The sequence below is a fragment of the Erythranthe guttata genome, chromosome 5 (genome assembly GCF_056151865.1).
Source record: "Erythranthe guttata isolate IM_541 chromosome 5, IM_541, whole genome shotgun sequence".
In the NCBI taxonomy this organism is placed as follows: Eukaryota; Viridiplantae; Streptophyta; class Magnoliopsida; order Lamiales; family Phrymaceae; genus Erythranthe; species Erythranthe guttata.
Window position 1 is genome coordinate 12,232,559 of NC_142537.1, and position 19,790 is coordinate 12,252,348.

The window sequence follows — 19,790 nt, forward strand, 5'->3', positions numbered from 1 at the left end:
CGATGCCATGAATCCCCAAAATATTAAGTATGATACATTATTAAAATAATTTGAATTAATTTTGATTTTTTTGTCATACTTAATATACGATAATATTATAATATATATGACATTTTAATTAAAACATATCAATACAAACTTATTTTTGCAATGTATTGTGAACCTAATTTTTTTTACAATATATGTATTCCTGTACATATATTGTACTATTTCTTTTATGATTATTATATTTTTTATAAAATATTTTTCTTAATAATTCGATTTTTTTAATTTTTTTTATTATTTCTTAGTGTTTAATTTTTTTAATTTTTTTTTAATTATTAATTTTTTTTAATTTTTTAATTTTTTTTATTAATTCGAATTGTGGGAAAAGTACTGTACTGAAAGTATACTACACATGACTACAGTGTAGTACAAGTTCAATAGTCATGTATAGTTATATGTAGTAATGTACTGTCTTTTTACCCCAAAATTCATCTACACCAACAATAAAATTCACAATTTCGATCTCGGCATTATAAATCAACTAAAAAACAAAAAATGAAAAAACACAATTACATGCATATATTCTTCAAACATGAACAAGCATTACTGTACATTAAAAAACCTATACATGTGACTATAGTTATCTACAATTATCTATAGTAACATAAAGTCTAGACTCCTGTAGCATGTCTAACTTCACAAGGCACTTCACCGCATCTTATTCTTTGTATCTCATAAAATTATAATAAATGCAAAACATGCGACAAAAAAATACGAGTTAAAAGAGCAAAATGGAACATGCGAGTTAGATTACATGAAAATTACACAAAAAAAAAAAAAATAAAAAAAATAAACATGATTTTTTTGGATAAATTTACAGTACTGAAATCGACTACAAATGACTATAGTATACTACAAGTTCTATAGCCATGTATTATATGTAGCCATGACTATGCATGACTACATATGACTGTATATGACTACATATAACTGTATATTCACCTGACCCAAATTACCCATCTATGTAATCACTATTGATTAAGTTTCTACTACAGACACAAACAGTTCTCTCACACTTGAGGCATTTCAGATCATCTTCAAATAAATACAAAAAATAAATGACATATGATTTACAACAAAAATGAACAAGTAAGGGAGCAATTTTGAAAACCTTACATAGAAAAAGCATCATCCACCACATTATCAGAAAGCATGGACATTTTGTAAGAGAGCAAAATTCACCAAAATATTGACAAACAACGAATTTTGCTTCAAATTTGAATATGCACACACACTATCACCTACTAATATACATATACATATGCATCACCAGCATATACTCCTCACATAACTCATACATGACTACATGTTACTACATAAGTTATATATAACTACATATTACTACATGCTAGTATGTTATTACATAGGTTATATATAACTATATTACTATAAGTGACCATATATGACCACCAAAAGATTCATATCATAATAGAGCTTCAGGAATTATTATCAAGGAAAATAAATAATTCTTTTGGAGTTGTTATAAACCTTGGTTCAAAAGCAGCAAACTCGACTGAAACTCGACTGAACCTGAATGTTCAGACAACGAACCAACAACCTGCAATCTGAAACATCGTATCATTCATTACCCAAGAGAAACTACAATTTTGTGCCAACTAAAGATACATAAAATAAAATATAATAAAATAAAATAAAAGGTGAAGAAAGAAACACCTTTAAAGATGATAGATTAACAATATGAACAGAACCAACCATCAATTAATTAATTAATTAATTATTTTTTCCAAATCCTTAAACAATTGCAGCACCGAATAGAGAAGGGGGAAAGCTGAAAATTCAACTTCAAAAAGTAGCACACAAAACCGATAAAATCAAATCATTCAATCAGCACTCAGAAAATATTTTCCTCTACGAATTCTCATTAATTTTCTAATAAATTCAATTTTCGTTGATTAATTACCTTCTATGGAACCGACTTGTTGTAGGGCATTCGTTGCGACAGAGATGACTTTGGGGCCGATGTCGTCGTCGGGGAGAAGAATGAGGGTGTAGCTTTTCGACGGCGATACGGCGGCACATCGAATGGTAGAGAGTTTGGGTTGCGCTTCTTTTTCCTCTTCTTTGTCGGTGCGAGATCTGGCGAGAGAGAGTAAGAAAGAGGGAGAGATGAAGAGAGATGAAGAGAGAGGGGAAAGCCAGATCTGGCGAGAGAGGGAGAGAACATCGGGGGGTTGAAACGTGTGAATGAGATGAGATAAAATTAGGAGGTTAGGGCATATATTGAATTAAAAGTAAAAGGGTAAAACAAGTACTTCAAGTTGTCGAGGGGGTCTCACTAATTACGATTCGAATTTGGGTTTTTGACTAGGAGAGAAAAATTTGTTGGGCCTCCTCATATATATTTTCAAAACTAGGGGGTTATCACTCATTTCCTCTTAATAAAATAAGTTATTCAATGCATTATTTCGTTAGAGTTTCTGACAATGTTTTAAGAGGTAATTGTAATTGCGAATACTATAGGGATCTTAAAATTATTTTAGCATAACTTAGAAATGTATGTGTAATTTACCCTTTAAATTATTTAGAGAATCATAGAATTCGGACTTACTCATAATTAATATATTGAAAGCTAAAAATGATTGTATGAGATCAACTTTAATTTTTTTGTTTTTTTAGTAAGAGATCAACTCTAATTAAGATAATCTTATTTACAAAACACAAGTTTTCGTAGTTTATTTGGCCTCGTACAAAAAACGTAAAAACACTTGGTCAATAGTGCGTGACAAACTCGATCTAAAAAATCTCAAGGGTAAGTTACACCTACACCTTTAATGTATGATAAATTAACTTTAATATCCATGTGGTATTAGTAATTACAATCAACCCCCGAAACATTATTAGAAACTCTAACGGGATAATGCATTGGATGCGTTATTCCGATAATATTCTAACGGACTATTACTTTCAGTAAGTGGTGGAGACAATAGAGTTAGGGGTGATATGGTTCCCCCAACATTTCTTAAATCATCCCCTAACTCTATGTTGTTTCCACTACATTCTGAAACTAATAGTCCGTTAGAATTCTATCCGAATAACGTATCGAATGCATTATCTCATCAGAGTTTCTAATTATGTTTCAGGGGAGTGAATGTAATTACTGATACCACATGGACCTTAAAGTTATTTTAGTATACCTCAAGGATGTGCGTGTAATTTACCCAAATCTTAACAATGAGGTTCAAACTCAAATAAAATAGGGAAAATGAGGGATAACCCCCTCAATACATAAAATATTAGAATCCAGGCTCATTTTAATATTCACTATTTGTAAAGAAATCTAAAATTAACATTAGGAATTGTGAGACCCCCTCACATGTTTATTATTCCAATTTTGTCCTTTCTTCTCCCACTCTTTCTCTCTCTTCCCCCTCTCTCTTCTCAACTGTCCCTTTCTTTCTCTCTCCTCCCCCTCTTTTTATATTTTTTACGTTTCTTCTTTTTTTTTTTTCCTATTTTCTCTCATTCACTTTCTCTCTCCCCCCTCCTCTCTTCCCTGATATGTCTCTTTCTATTTCTCTTTTCTTTTCTTTCTCTCGAATCATTAGCTCTTTCTCTCTTCTCTACTAAAATCGACTTGTATATCTTCTCTACCAAAATTGACGGATCCATAACAAACGCATCTTCATGGCTACCATTGGTTCACCCGTTCTAGTAACAATGAAACGTTCAGATCTGTTTTCTGACGAAGCAGCATCCGCCGCGCTCTTTCTTAATGCACCCCCACCGCTGATTTTCTAACTCAAAATCTCCGCCGCTAGAGTCTTGCATTATTGTCTCAGAGCCTTATGCTCATTTCATTAAATTTTCAAGGAAAATTACGGCTAGTGATAGTTGTATGGCGGAAATTTATTTTTAGGGAAATTGAATTTACAGGGAAGGTATCCATATGCTTCAGACTATTGAGATCATTTGGGACTTTTGGCGTAATTGTGAAAGTGTTGGAATTACTTACCGATGGATAAATAAATTAACGGTGGTGAATTTTGGTCATAAAATTATGGTACAAAAATGACCATTGACTACTATAAATTAGTAGTTAACTATCACAATTTATAACTAACTATTAAAATTTCATAGTTAACTTTCACTATTTTGTAGTCGACTGACACAATTTTATAGCAAACTAGAAGAATATTATAGTTAAGATCGTTTGGGACTTTGGGCATAATTGTAAAAGTGTTGGAATTACTTGTCGATGGTTGCATAATTTGAAAGTGGTGAGTTTTGGTCTTAAAATTATGGTATATAAATGATTATTGACTACTATAATTTAGCAGTTAACTATCACAATTTATAGCTAACTATTAAACTTTCATAGTTAACTTTCACTATTTTGTAGTTGACAGAAACAATTTTATAGCAAACTAGTAGAATATTATAGTTGACTACTAAAGTCAGTAGTTAAATTCATTGATTTAGTTGTTCACTAATATTTCGTAGATCGTTTCAAACAAAAAAAAAAGGTAAAAAAGTAAAAAATGATCGAAATATAATTAAAAGGATTAAACTAATTAAATAAGAGAGAGAGAGAGAGAGAGAGAGAGAGAGAGAGAGAGAGAGAGAGAGAGAGAGAGAGAGAGAGAGAGAGAGAGAGAGAGAGAGAGAGAGAGAGAGAGAGAGAGAGAGAGAGAGAGAGAGAGAGAGAGAGAGAGAGAGAGAGAGAGAGAGAGAACAAATTGGTTGACCGATCCTATTTAAAGGGAGGGGGTCTAGTTCAAAAGAAAAATATAGAGATAGTATTGGAATACGTAAAATGGAGGAGGTTGCACTATATTACAAAATAATTGATACCTAGTTCTAATATTTTGCTAACGAGGGGGTTACGCCGCATTAACCCAATAAAATAAATGCTAAATCCCACACGGAAATTACTAAATCATACACATAATTAAATTTTTTTCCTCTCTAAAAACACAATAGCCCAAAAACGTTTCTCCCCACCCCTCCAACACAGTTCTTTTTCCCTTATACTTGCAGAAAAACATCATTAAACAGCCTTATACTTGAGATTTGGACGTGAAAAAAATAGTCACAAATTTATTCCACTGTCAAAGTAATCATTTTATCTCTACCAACTAATTTTGTTTCCTGTTCAAATTAACATCGATTTTTATGTTACGGTGATTTTTTTGGTTTGGTGAAGAAGTTGTATGGTGCCAGTGGAGTTAGGTCACCATCGTCGGTGAGATTGGGTCATCGTGGTCGGTGAGTGAAGAAAGTGCTCCTACCATGGATTGGCGTCCCTGGCAGATGCGGGGTGTATGTGGGGTTTTGGGGTAGGGCGTGGGTTGTGGTAAGAAGATATAAAGTTCTGATTTTAACTTACAATCCTAGACAGAGGTCAGAGGGAATATAGCGTAGACAGAGATTATTTTTTATTTATGTGCGGGATTTAGTAATTTTTAGTATGGGATTTAGCATGCCCCTAAAATAATACGGATACATTTAGAAGCCTTAAATATTTTATTTCTGTAACAAACCTGGAAAATATCTGTACAAATATATTATATATATATATATATATATATATATATATATATATATATATATATATATATATATATATATATATATATATATATATATATATATATATATATATATATATATATATATTTTAGATTGAAAGTCAACGGTACACCTTTGAATGTTATATGATATGCCCAATTGGGTCAGCCCAATAGGCCTACAATTTATTTACCTATTGAGCCACGAGCCCAATATTGAAGAGTACCACTATCACCGAGGCCCAATCACTGTCAAATAAGGTTTGGGCCCAACAATCTCATTTGAGGTATAAATAACGACATAATTCATTGATGAAAGGTACGTCCTATTATTGAGTAATACTACAAAATGTATATTCTCTGGACTATTTCTATGATCAGCACGTCTGACTTGAGCGTCGGAGGGGTTTCCGCCGGATCAACCCCCGGCGTAGTTCACGTGTGTTCATTTCGCAGGTACCTCAGGATCATCAAGTTGTCAAGCTACTGATCTGCTTTGCTCTCCCAGTTCGTTTTCTACACTACCCTAGGTGAGCTATATTTTAGCATCATCATTTTGGCGCCGTCTGTGGGAACGATGCAAACCAGATCACGTAGCCAACAAGATCCTCCTGAGGCGTCTGCACGGAGAAAAAAATGACACAGCTAACGACCTCCCACCTCGTGGAGGCTCTGGCTTGCCACCTCCTCCACGTCCCTTGGATCCGCCTCGCGAGGTTCAGGTGATCCCCCCTCGGGACCCACCACTCGCCGATCCACCACTCCCTGCTCCTCGAATGGTTCAAATAACCGAGGATGCGTTCCAACGCATGATAGCAGAAGCTTCAACTCGCGCTGCCACAGAGGCCGTGACCCAATATATCTCCACGATGGGAGCAAATTCTCCCAACGCGATACCAACACCTGCTCCACATGTGGAGCCACCTATGGCACCGCCACCATCGACTCCCTGGGGGCTTATATCTGCCCCCAAAATATTTCACTCGCCAAGGGTCATCGACTCCCTGGGGGCTTACATCTGCCCCCAAAATATTTCGATTGCCAAGGGTTATCGACTCCCTAGGGGTTTACCGTTCCCCATAAACTTTTCGCTCGCCAAGGGTTATCGACTCCCTGGGGGTTTACAATGCCCCCAAAATATTTCGTTCACCAAGGGTACGTGATCGCCACATCATAAGTTGGGGGTTATCCCACCCCAAGGTTAGGCATCTCACCCCAAGGGTACGTGATCGCCTCATTCTAAGTTGAGGGTTATCCCAACCCAAGGTTAGGCATCTCATCCCAAGGGTACGTGATCGCTTCAACCTAAGTTGGGGGTTATCCCACCCAATGTTAGGCATCTCATCCCAAGGGTACGTGATCGTCTCATCCTAAGTTGGGGGTTATCCCACGCTAAGGTTGGGCATCTCATCTCAATGGTTGAACTCCACCCTTACTTTTCAACCTCAAGCGGGTTCACATCTCACATCTCCATCCGGATTTACATCACTCTCGGATCCCTCTGATTCTTCACTATCACTCCTAAAATCTACAAATTGGGATCTAAAACGTCTACTACTAGCACCAACACATCTATAATATTGGTAATTCCATTATTCGATGCCAAATTATGATCCGAAGAAGAAACAAGTTGACGCTCCGCGAAAACGGGCGAAAAAGGACCAATAACGCGCCTCACGCGCGAATCAGCCCTACCCCACCCCACCCCAGCCCCCCACCCCCCCACCCACCCCACCCGCGCGTCGCGCGGGGTACCCCGCCCCCCGCCCCCCGCCCCACCCTACCTCTCTCTCTCCTTCTCTCTTTCTCTCTTTCTCTCTCCTCCCTACCCCTACCCTACCCCTCCCCCCTCTCTCTTTCTCTCTCTTCTCTCACCCAACACTCCCACGTGACCACCTCACATTCTCTCTCCACCATTTAATGCCGCGCGAATTCCAATGCGCTATGCAGCCCCTTGCCCATTTCTCTCTCCTCGTCTCGGGCTGCGTGCACGGCTCTCCTCACATACTTTCGCGCGGCTCCGATCGCGCGGCTTCCCCCTCACATGGCGGCTGTGCGGCTCCAATCGCGCGGCTTCCCTCCTCCGCTCCGTCCAATCCCGAGAATTTTAACGCGCTCCACCAAATCGATTCTGGATTTTTACGCGTTCCACCAAATTGTGTCCGGATTTTTACGCACTTCACCAAATCGCACGCGAATTTGAACGAGCTCTATCAAATTGCGCACTCACTCCTACGCACCTCACCAAATCGCGCACGCTCTCAAAGTGATAAATAAAAATTAATATTTCTCCACTTCACGCCAACAATTAGCGGAATACTACAAAGTCGATCTACTCTCGACACGATTCGGTACCCTTTTCGACTTGTCTCCCACATCGAATCGAGAGTGGGGGGCTTGCGAGACAACTCCCGCGAGGAGCCAACTCGCTCGGAACTACTCCCACGAGGAGACAACTCGCTCGGTCATACAACTAGCAGCGAGACAACTCCCACGAGAAGACAACTCGCTCGGTACTACCAACCCGCAGCGAGACAACTCCCATGAGGAGCCAACTAGCTCGGTCCTACAACCCGTTGCGAGGCAACTCCCACGAGGAGCCAACTCCCTCGGCACTACAACCCGCATCGAGACAACTCCCACGAGGAGCCAACTCGCTCGGCACTACAAATCCAACCTTAGAAACACTTAGAGATATTACGAGAATCTATATAGCCTGGCCAGCTTGATTACTCAAATTTCTCTACTTGTTTTCGACGGGTCGTTTATTAAAACGTGGCCACGGTCCAAACATATGTACGACCCACGAGGTCTAACAAGGGGCACGATCCCCATATAAAAAAAAAAAAATCTTGAGAGCCTGATCCACTCATCAAGTACATCACGCACAAGGCTATATGTAAACACATATAAGCAACGCGTCAAACCATTGACAACGTCAATAAATAAACAACTCCCACGAGGAGATAACAACACCGACGACTCAAGTGACTCACATCGCGACATTTTGGTTCGCTACGCGCCAACGCGCCTTCACTCCCCTCCGACACATGCTCCAACGCGTTCTCGCACACCATCAGGCCATACGCCAACAAGCGACTACTACAGTTTTTACTCTCGACACGATCTGTCACCCATTTCGACATGGCCCCCACATCGACTCGAGAGTGGGGGGCTTAATGATATGCCCAATTGGGTCAGCCCAATAGGCCTACAATTTATTTACCTATTGAGCCACGAGCCCAATATTGAAGAGTACCACTATCACCGAGGCCCAATCACTGTCAAATAAGGTTTGGGCCCAACAATCTCATTTGAGGTATAAATAACGACATAATTCATTGATGAAAGGTACGTCCTATTATTGAGTAATACTACAAAATGTATATTCTCTGGACTATTTCTATGATCAGCACGTCTGACTTGAGCGTCGGAGGGGTTTCCGCCGGATCAACCCCCGGCGTAGTTCACGTGTGTTCATTTCGCAGGTACCTCAGGATCATCAAGTTGTCAAGCTACTGATCTGCTTTGCTCTCCCAGTTCGTTTTCTACACTACCCTAGGTGAGCTATATTTTAGCATCATCATTATATGTTGGTGGTTTGCAGGATCATGCTTCTTCCTTCCCAACCAATTTTTAAGGGAAATTACGATAACAACCATTAACTTAGGCTAAATAACGAAAAATATCCCTACTTATGCGTAATAACAAAAAACTCTCTCTGATTAACTGGTGATCGAGTTTTTTCACATAAAATGCATATAGTCTATTATACCTTAGTTTTCACACCTTTGACCTTGACACCGTTTGATCTAAGTTTGAAAACTACACAAAGAACACCCCTTCCAGTTTAAATAATTATTAAAAAAAAAATTGTGACTAGCGTCGTGGACTATGTTTTTCTCGTTGTCTTGAATTTTTTATTATTTTATTTTTTGTTTTTTTTATTTTTTTATATTTTTTAAACTGAGAGAGGTGACTTTTTAGTAATTTTCAAACTTAGATCAAACGGTGTTAAGGTCAAAGATCTGAAAACTAATGTCGAAGGCCATAATGAGACAATTTTTCAAGTACAAGGGGCAAATCGATGCAATTGAGAGTAGAAGGGGGTAAAGTGCTATCGAACCAAAGTACAAAGGGACAAATCGATTCAGTCGAGAGAAGAAAGGGGTAAAGTAGTATCGAGCCAAAGTACAAGGGGGCAAATCGATGCAATTGAGAGTAGAAAGGGGTAAAGTGATATTAGTCAAAGTATAGGGGGAAAGTACAATTTACCCTCTTATATACATTATAATATATTTTCGTATAATGTGAGAAAAGGCCAAGTGGCCACTAATTTATTATAACGATGACCTCTTTTAAAATAAAAAATAAATAATAAGTATTATGAAAACATATATAACAATTAAATTTTTTTTATTATCATAATTGTTATATAAATACAATATAAGATATTGGAAAAGAAAAAGTCCAATCAGTTTTATTTAACTTTCCCCAAATAAATTATTTAAACAATAAAAGAATCTGAAATGTCAAACGTCGTTTCAATTTTAATAATACCGTTTTGACTTTGAACCTGATTTTGATATATTTCTATTTTGATTTTGACAAAATTCGCAACAAGAAAACTTTAGTTCTTTGGGTTAACTTTCTAATCCAACTTAAATCCGCTAGATTGGATGCCGTGTGACAAAGTTATGCATGAATGAGTCACATTTTGAATTTTAGATACCTCAATACATCAAAGTTGTGGGCATTATCCATTGATTCATGTATATCTTTCTTGTCCGACATCAAATTTTGGTGATTCAAGTTGAATTAGAAAACTAACTCAGAATACTACAAATTCTATTTTTCGGGTTTTGCAAAATTTGGAATAAAAAATGATCAAAATCACGTTTGAAGTCGAAACGTTATTATTAAAGCTCGAACGACATTTATCACATCCCAAAAATAATAAATATCACCGATTTATTTGATAACTAAAATAACGACTTTTCTCCATGGATAATATCACTAACATAATATCAATAACGAGGCGAAAATAAAAATTAACTGCACGCAACAGCTTCAAACGATCGTGAAGCTAGAAAGAGGGGGAAAAAATCAATGATATTGAGCCAAAGTACAAAGTGGAAAGTGGAATTTACCCTCTAAATAATGTACATTGTAATATATTTTCGTATAATGTGAGAAAAGGCACAAGTGGCCACTAGTTTATTATAACGATGACCTCTTTTAAAAATAAAAATAAATAATAAGTTATGAAAACATATATAACAATTTCTTTTTATTATCATAATTGTTATATAAATACAATATAAGATAGTGGAAAAGAAAAAGTTCAATCAATTTTATTCAACATTCACCAAATAAATTATTTTTGTCAATAATATAATAAATATCACCGATTTATTTGATAACTAAAATAACGAATTTTCTCCATGGATAATATCACTAACGTAATATTAATAACGAGGCGAAAATAAAAATTAACACATAAAAATTAACACAGCTTTAAAAAGAGGAAAAAAAAATCAATGATGGCCAACCGCTGGTTAACCGATGAAATTGAGGTAAAAATAGGGTTTCAAATTACGAATTGGATGTAAATGAAGTGTATTTAAATAACGAAAATCATACTCCAACAAGAAAAATAATAATCATACTGATACACAAACGAATAATTATATGCTACACCTGATTATTTACACACACATCCATGCATATACACACACATTCATGTGTATGCATGCTAAAAGCGAGCCGTGTCGGTAACAAATTGATTGGGGCATGTGGTTGACTACTGGATATGTTGATCCGCGTTGTCAATTTTTAATATTCAAACCGTTTTTTTTTTTTTATTAATATCAAAATAATAGTAGGGAAAAAAAGAAAAGAAAAGAAAAGAAAAAAACAGTATAGGTAAGACAATAATCATCTCTGAATTTCTCAAACAAACTCATAAATAAGATGGAAGCCCTTTCTTCCTCTTTGAGACATCCTCAATTAATGCAGGTTCCATCGTTAAATATTAGGGCCAATGTGAAAAGAAGGCCTCAACCTATGATCAAAGCCAACATATTCAAGAAACCCTTGGATTCAACCATAATCAACAAATTGGATGACTTCATATGCACATTTCTCGACCCATGTCGCCCCTCCGCCCGAGCATCGATCCCGAACACGGTATGTCGGGATACTTTGCTCCGGTGGATGAGCTTCCCCCCACAGCATGTACTGAGGTGGCGGCGGTGGAGGGGGGCGGCGGCCCCCTTCCCAGCTGCCTGGATGGGGCCTACATCCGCAACGGCCCCAACCCTCAGTTTGTCGAGGGCCGCCGCCGACCGTATCACTTATTCGACGGCGACGGAATGCTCCACATGATCAGAATATCCGGCGGCAAAGCCACCACGTTCTGCAGCCGCTACATCAAGACGCACAAGCACACGGTTGAGCGTGAAAACGGGTCCCCCTTTGTTCCTAGTCCTTTCTCCTCCTTCAACGGCATCGCATCTTCCATATCGAGATGCATGCTCACCGCCGCACGTGTGCTGATGGGGCAGTTCGATCCGCTGAACAAGGGCTTCGGAGCCGCCAACACCAGCGTTGCTCTATTGCCTGGCGGCGGCGGTGGCGCCGCCAACCTCTTTGCTCTGTCCGAGTGCGATCTACCGTACGAAATAAAAGTTACGGAAAACGGAGATATAGTAACCCTCGGCCGCCATGATTTTCACAACAACAACCGGCCGTTATTATTCTTCAATATGCATGACAGCACATCCGAAGGTCGACGTAAAAACCGGAGAAACGTTCGCTTACCGATACAACATTACGCGTCCGTTCTTGACGATTTTCAGAATCGACCCCGAGGGGAGAAAGCAAAAGGACGTGCATGTACACTCCTTGAAGGGGTGCACGATTATTCACGACTTTTCCGTGACGGAGAATTTCTGCGTATTCGTAGACACGCAGATCGTGGTGAACCCTTTGTCGGTTTTGAGACCACCGGTGGGGGTCGATCGGGCAAAGGTGCCTCGGGTAGGGGTGATCGGAAAATATGCGGAGGACGACAGCGGAATGTGGTGGATGGAGGCGCCGGGGTTGAACATGTTCCACAGTGTGAATGCATGGGAAGAAGAAGGCGGCGGCGGCACCACCATCGTGGCGGTGGTTTCGAATGCTTTACGAGTTGAGGAGTTGTTTGAGAGCATTGGTTTGGCGCAACTGAGATTGGAGAAGATCATCATTGATGTCAACGCCCACACGGTGCATAGGCAACCCTTGTCCACTAAATTTCTTGATTTTGGAGTTATCAATCCAGCGTATGCTGCTAGGTAGAACAGGTGTGTTCGTGTGTCTCACTCGCGCGCGTTCTCCCATTTTTCTTCATTTTTGTTGTGTGAAATGAAAGAATTGCCCCTAACATCTTTTTTTTTTTTTTAAAAATAAATTTTATACTATTTTTTCCATTTTCTCTGTTTTAAATTTATTAAATTATAAATATTTACAAAGCAATATTGGGTACTTACAAAAATGTCAAATAATTAATTACATAATATGTTTTTTTACGAAAAATTACAATTCACTCCCCTGACTTATTTTATTAAGTTTTTTAGAACTTCAATTTGGTCCCCTATTTTTTTGCAGAAACATGGTACTTGGGTACTTGGGTCCATTTACAACCGGTCAATGGAAAAAAGTTAACTGAGTCGAGTATGCTATCTAAAAATAAATATATGGGGGGTTTTTGCTAATTCCTTTTTATGACATGAGGAAAACGTGCAGTTGCAATTTTCACGGGGGTTTAGAGTGTTTGAAAAAAAATATAGTATCTATAGTTTTGTTGATATGTATGTATTCAGGTATGTATATGCAGCAATGATAGGGCCGAAGAGCATAGACGGGATAGTGAAACTAGACCTATCACTAACTCAGAAAGATTGCCATGGCGACTGCGTGGTGGCAAGCCGCCTATATGGACCGGGCTGTTGTGGCGGTGAACCGTTCTTTGTATCGAAGGAACCGAACAATCCATCGGTAGAGGAGGATGACGGTTATTTAGTAGCGTTTGTAACCGATGAGAATAATGGAGAGTCCAAATTCGTAGTGATGGATGCCAAGTCCGCGACTCTTGACATCATTGCTGCTGTTAAGCTACCCTGTCGAATTCCAAGTGGCTTCCATGGCCTCTTTATAACGGAGGGTGACCTCAACAAAGTTTAAATATATCTATCTTATGCTCTCTTTTTTTTTTTTAACTGTTCAAAACAATCACTAATGTTGCAAATGTACCATATATATATAGGACCGGCAATTGAGCCGAGCCTACCCGAAGCCCGATAGCTCGGCCTGATTTTATTTGAGCCGAGTCAAATTAATTGTGAGCCGGGCCGAGTTTGAGCATTTTAATTAGATCCGATTAAACTATGGGCAGAGTTTGAGTTTACTATGGCTCAACCCGAATAAAGCCTGCATCCTGCCAAATAGTTTAGCTAATTGGTAATATAATAAGCACGGATGGAAACAAGTTAATAATTACTTAATTAGTAGTAATTAATTTATAAATTTAATCAAATCAATCTTTAGAGTATGAAAAGTTTCGTTTCCTACATCAAAGATATTAACTGTATCTTAACCTTTTTCTTATTTTCATTTTCATGAGTATTTTAAACTTTGCTCTTATGTTACGAACATTTTTTTTCTTTATTTTTATGAACACGTTGGAGTACAAAGTTGTAAAGATGGTAATTTTTTTGTCTTCCGAAATAAGCCCGATATAAACCCGAAGCCCGAAAAAATTAGTGAGCCGAGTTTGAGCCTATAAGGATAAGACCCGATGGTGTTTGAGCTTGAGCCTATACTAATGAGGCCCGATGGTATATGAGCTTGAGCCAACCTAAGCTCGGCTCATATGACCCGATTGGCAGCCCTATATATATATTTATGAAGACTTGGCAAAATAAAATTTCACTAGTTTATTTTAATGTGTAAAATAATATAAGGTGACTTCTCTCACTTTATGTAATACGCCGTTTTTCCCAAACTATCCAAACTTCTGTCTTCACCACGCCAGCTCCTAAATCCGCACTCAATTGATTCCATTCAATGATGAACTCCGTTCCGATCTTCTAAACACTTCTCCTCAAACGCTGATCTTCTTCTATGGCCAAGAAATCCGTATTTGTTGGAACAACTATAATGAGGGCACAAACATTCTCCATATATATATATATATATATATATATATATATATATATATATATATATATATATATATATATATATATATATATATATATACATGTGTGTGTGTGTGCACGAAATATAGCTCTCTGTAAACTTATATACAACCTATTTTCAATCGGGGCATGCTAAATCCCACACTAAAATTTACCAAATTCGACACATAAATTAAAAAAAAAAATTCTCTCTACTCAAATTTTCTTTAACTTCTCTCTAAAATGATTTTATCCAAGTCAATCAAAATTCATTAATTTTTTTTCGTGAATAATCATAAAAAATGAGTTCCTTTTTATTTGGTATTTATTCAATTTCATTAAGCATTTTTAATTATTCAAATTAATAAGAATTCGAATTGTTTCCTCAAATTTTACTTTGTTGTAGTTTGAACATGTGAATTTTGATGATGCTAAAAATAGATCACCTTAAGTAGTTGAGATCGAGGGAGCTGGGAGAGCAAAGTGGATCACTGCTCACGTGCTAGATGGTTCTGAGATACCTGTGAACAAAGAACACGTGAACTAGGCCGGGGGTTGATCCGGCGGAAACCCTCCGACGCTCAAGTCAGACGTGCGGATTGTGGAAATAGTTGAGGGAATACAAATTATAGTATTACTCAAATAATAGGGCGTACCTTTAATAAATGAACTCTTTCGTTATTTATACCTTGACGATTGGGTTGTGGTTAATTTGTTGGACTAAACCTTATTTGAAGGTAATTGAGCTTTTGTAATAGTATTCTTCTAGATTGGGCTCGTGGCCCAGTACGTAGAGAAATAATAGGCTAATTGGGCTAGCCCAATTAGGCATATCATTAGCCCCCCACTCTCGAGTCGATGTGGGAGCCAAGTCGAAAAGGGTACCGGATCGTGTTGAGAGTAAATCGGTGTCGTAGTGTTACGTTAATTGTTGGCGTAGCGTGGAAAAATAATTATTGTTTACACCTTAGAGAGCGCGCACGATTTGGTGAGGCACGTTGAAGAGCGCGCCCAATTTGGTGGAGAGTGTTGAAAATATCGCGCGATTTGGTGAAGCGAGGTGAAATCTGCGTGCGATTTGGTGGAATGGTAAAGGCTGGCGAGCCATGAAGCCGCGCGACTACCGTGTTAGGGGAGCTGCGCGAATTGGAGCCGTGCGGCTAGAAGCCGCGCATTTTATTGTGAGGGGGGAGCCGGCACGGAGCCCTATGTGAGAGAGAGGAGAGATGGGGGCCGTGCGGTGGGTGCCACCCTTGGGAGACGCGCGTGGTGGTGTGTGGGCGCGTGCGCAGCACGCGCGGGAGAGAGAGGAGAACGCGGGCTGTTTGGCGCGTGGATGCACGCGCGCGTGGGCGCGTGACCTCCACGCGCGTTCTGAGCAGTTTTTTTTTTTCGTTTTTTGCTGGGCGCGCGATTGGGCGCGTGGGCGCGTGACCTCCACGCGCGTTCCCAAATTTTTTTTTCTCTCTTTCTTTGTTTCTTTTATTCCTTTTCTTTTTATTTATTTTTTCTTTTCTTCTTCTTCTCCTTTATCTTAATAGCACGTGGGCTAAGGGGTGTGAAATTGTAGGTTCTTCATTTTTTCTTCATACTTGGAGTAGATGTGTTCGGCCGCTACTATTTCATATGAGATTTATATTGTATGACATTGTCATTGGTTTGACTCGTTGCTTGTATGTGTTTACATTTAGCATTGTGCGTGATGTACTTGATGAGGGGATCAGTCTCTCAAGAATTTTTTTTTATGGGGATCGTGGGCCTTGTTAGACCTCATGGGTCATAAATATGTTAGGACCGTGACCACGTTTTAAATATAGGACCCAATGAAGACATATTGAGAAGTTTATGAAATCAAGCTGGCCAGGCTATATAGATTATCATAACATCTCTAAGTGTTCCATGGGTTAAGGTTGACTTGAGCTTATAATTATGTAGTGGTGGAGCAATAATACCGAGTGTAAGGGAAATAATTCGTTTTATTCATAAGGTTACAAGCCTACTTGAGGCGAATGTAACTAAACAAGTAAGGAGCGAATCGCTCGAAATAACTAAACTCGTACTAAGTAGATAATTTAGGTGTTTCGTCCAATTGATGTAGAGTGGGAAGGGGAGGGGATGCATCATCCTTAAGGTAGGATACCCCCCAGTTTAGGATGATGCAATCACTAACAGTGTTATGGGCTCGAAATACTCCAAGTGTCATTGACATCATTGGATGTCCAAGGATGTAGAAGGAGATTGTCAATGAGATGTCGACGATTGCCGTCGGCCATCTCGTCGCCGGGTGTTGAAGTGATCTTCATCTCTTTTCCTCTTGGGAGGAGGAGTGCAGAAGCCTCTTCGATGCGCACATGTTTCTTGCAATAGATTCCTTGAATCTACCTTCCTTCAAGTTTTGTTGAATGAATTCAGAGAGCATGCTTCCTCCCACGTTAGGAACTTTGTGGGCTGCCTCTATAAATCGTTGAATGTAGTTGCGGAGGGTTTCGCCCTCTCTCTGGGTGATAGTGAAGAGGTACGCGGGAATCTTAGCGTACTCTTTGTTGATAGCGAAATGGTGGGTGAAGCGATCCGTTAGTCGGGAGAGAGCTTCAATTGACCCAGTGGGCAAGGAGTTGAACCAATTTAATGCTCGTTCGGAGAGCGTGGTGCGAAACATTTTGCACATCGCCACATCAGTTGGACCATATAGATCTGCCATGGCGTGAAACTTTTCAAGGTGCTCCTGTGGGTCACTAGTTCCATCGAACTGCGGTAGACTCGAGACCTTTACCCATTGGGGTAGAATCTCATTTATTATTGCGACAGTGAAGAGACTGCGCCTTATTGGAGGTATTGCCCTTCCAACAATAGGATTACCTATGTGTGGGAGGTGATTTGAGCGGGTTACCCGACTGTAATTTCATCATCTCCAGTATTGTGTGGAGGTACTCGTTGGCGAGAGGCGTTGCCTCTTGAAGGTGAACGTGGGACTTGTCGCCCAGTTCGTGCATTATGGCGATGAGTAGATTGTTGCATTCGAGACCTAGGGTCTGAGGTGGATGTGTTATCCGGTGGCAGTGGAGGTCGTTGTGCCACAGGTGGAGATGCAAGGGGAGCATTGACTCCCGTTGTGGCGATGTATTGTGCCACTACTTCAGTGGCAGGTCGAGCTGAAACTTCCGCAATCATGTGTTGGAGGGCCTCTTCGGTTATTTGAACCGTTCGAGGAGCGGGGAGTGGTGATCCTGCGGAGGATTTATCTGGACCACAAGAGGTGGATCTTGATTACGAGGAGGAAGTGGCAAGCCAGATCCTCCACGAGGTGGAAGGTTGTTAGCATTGGCACGTTCTCTCCGAGTAGATGACTCAGGGAAATCATGCTCGCTACGTGATCTTGTATGCGTTCCCACTGACGGCGCCATTATGATGATGCTAAAAATAGATCACCTAAAGTAGTTGAGATCGAGGGAGGTGGGAGAGCAAAGTGGATCACTGCTCACGTGCTAGATGGCTCTGAGATACCTGTGAACAAAGAACACGTGAACTAGGTCGGGGGTTGATCCGGCGGAAACCCTTCCGACGCTCAAGTCAGACGTGCGGATTGTGGAAATAGTTGAGAGAATACAAATTATAGTATTACTCAAATAATAGGGCGTACCTTTAATAAATGAACTCTGTCGTTATTTATACCTTGACGATTGGGCTGTGGTTAATTTGCTGGACCAAACCTTATTTGAAGGTAATTGAGCTTTTGTAATAGTATTCTTCTAGATTGGGCTCGTGGCCCAGTACGTAGAGATATAATAGGCTAATTGGGCTGGCCCAATTGGGCATATCAATTGTTTTGTCAAATTTGAACTTGGAATGCTAAGTATCTTTTTAGTGTGTGATTTTGTGAAAACATTAGGGAAAATAAGTAGGATGGGGAAGGAGAAAATAAGATTTTAGAAAGAAAAATTATTTTTAGTTATGTGCATGATTTGGTAAAAATTGTATGGAATTTAGCATTTCAGTTTTCAATAAGGGAAAACCTTCCTTATTTATCCAAAATAAATACAAAGATATATAATTAAAGTCCTATACAATAAAAAGTAAAATATCTTATACTTTTTGTTATATAATATATATACATCAACTCGAACATACTTATCATTTTACATGAAAACCTAGCAAAATATTAATTTTCGATAATATTGTAGCCAGTTTATTGAAAACTACAAAACATTGATGCATGGGAAATGGAAAAGAAAACACTAATTGTCGACTTATAATGTTATAAAAACTTGTAACAACATCTTATTATTGTAAAAATTAAAATAAACTTAGGTGGTGTTTGCAAACGGTTTTTTAAAGTGATTATGAGCTTTTTAATTTAAAAAAAAAAATGATTTTGAACCAAAAAAAGCTCATAATCACTTTGGAAAAGCGCTTGCAAACACCACCTTAATAATAGATGGCCAATAATTAATATCTACCAACCGATCCATTGTTTACCCAATAAAGTCGGCTGACAACCATTATCCGACCTATAATGATCTGACCGGTAATGATTTTCATTATTCAGCAAAATTTGTTGGTCGAATCGGGCATGTAATTGAACGTTAATTGTCTGACCTGACTCATGCCCAACCCGATGATTTTCACTTATAATATCTTTTTTGGAGAAATATACGAATTTCATAACTCAAGTTTGCGTCGATTTCATATTTGATCCCTCATGTTTACAAAAAAGGCACATTTAGTCCCTCATGTTTCAAAAATTCAACACTTTTAGTCATTTTCGTCAAATTTTCATTATTAATAACAGAATCAAGCTTATGCCCAACACTGACTTGAAATGCTCCAATTTCATCATTTAATTTAGGGTAAATTACACCCACACCCCTGAGGTATACTTAAATAACTGTAAGGTCCCTGTGGTATTAATAATTACACTCACCCCCTTGAAAGGTAGTTAAAAACTCTAATGTGATAATGCATTATTGGATACATTATTCTGATAGGGTTCTAATGG

At 38.8% G+C, this 19,790-nt stretch overlaps 1 pseudogene; it reads left to right on the forward strand.

The window, feature by feature from the left end:
- The first annotated feature begins 11,492 nt into the window (after positions 1–11,492).
- LOC105954869 (putative carotenoid cleavage dioxygenase 4, chloroplastic) lies at positions 11,493–13,844 on the forward strand (annotated as a pseudogene).
- The last annotated feature ends 5,946 nt before the right edge of the window (positions 13,845–19,790 follow it).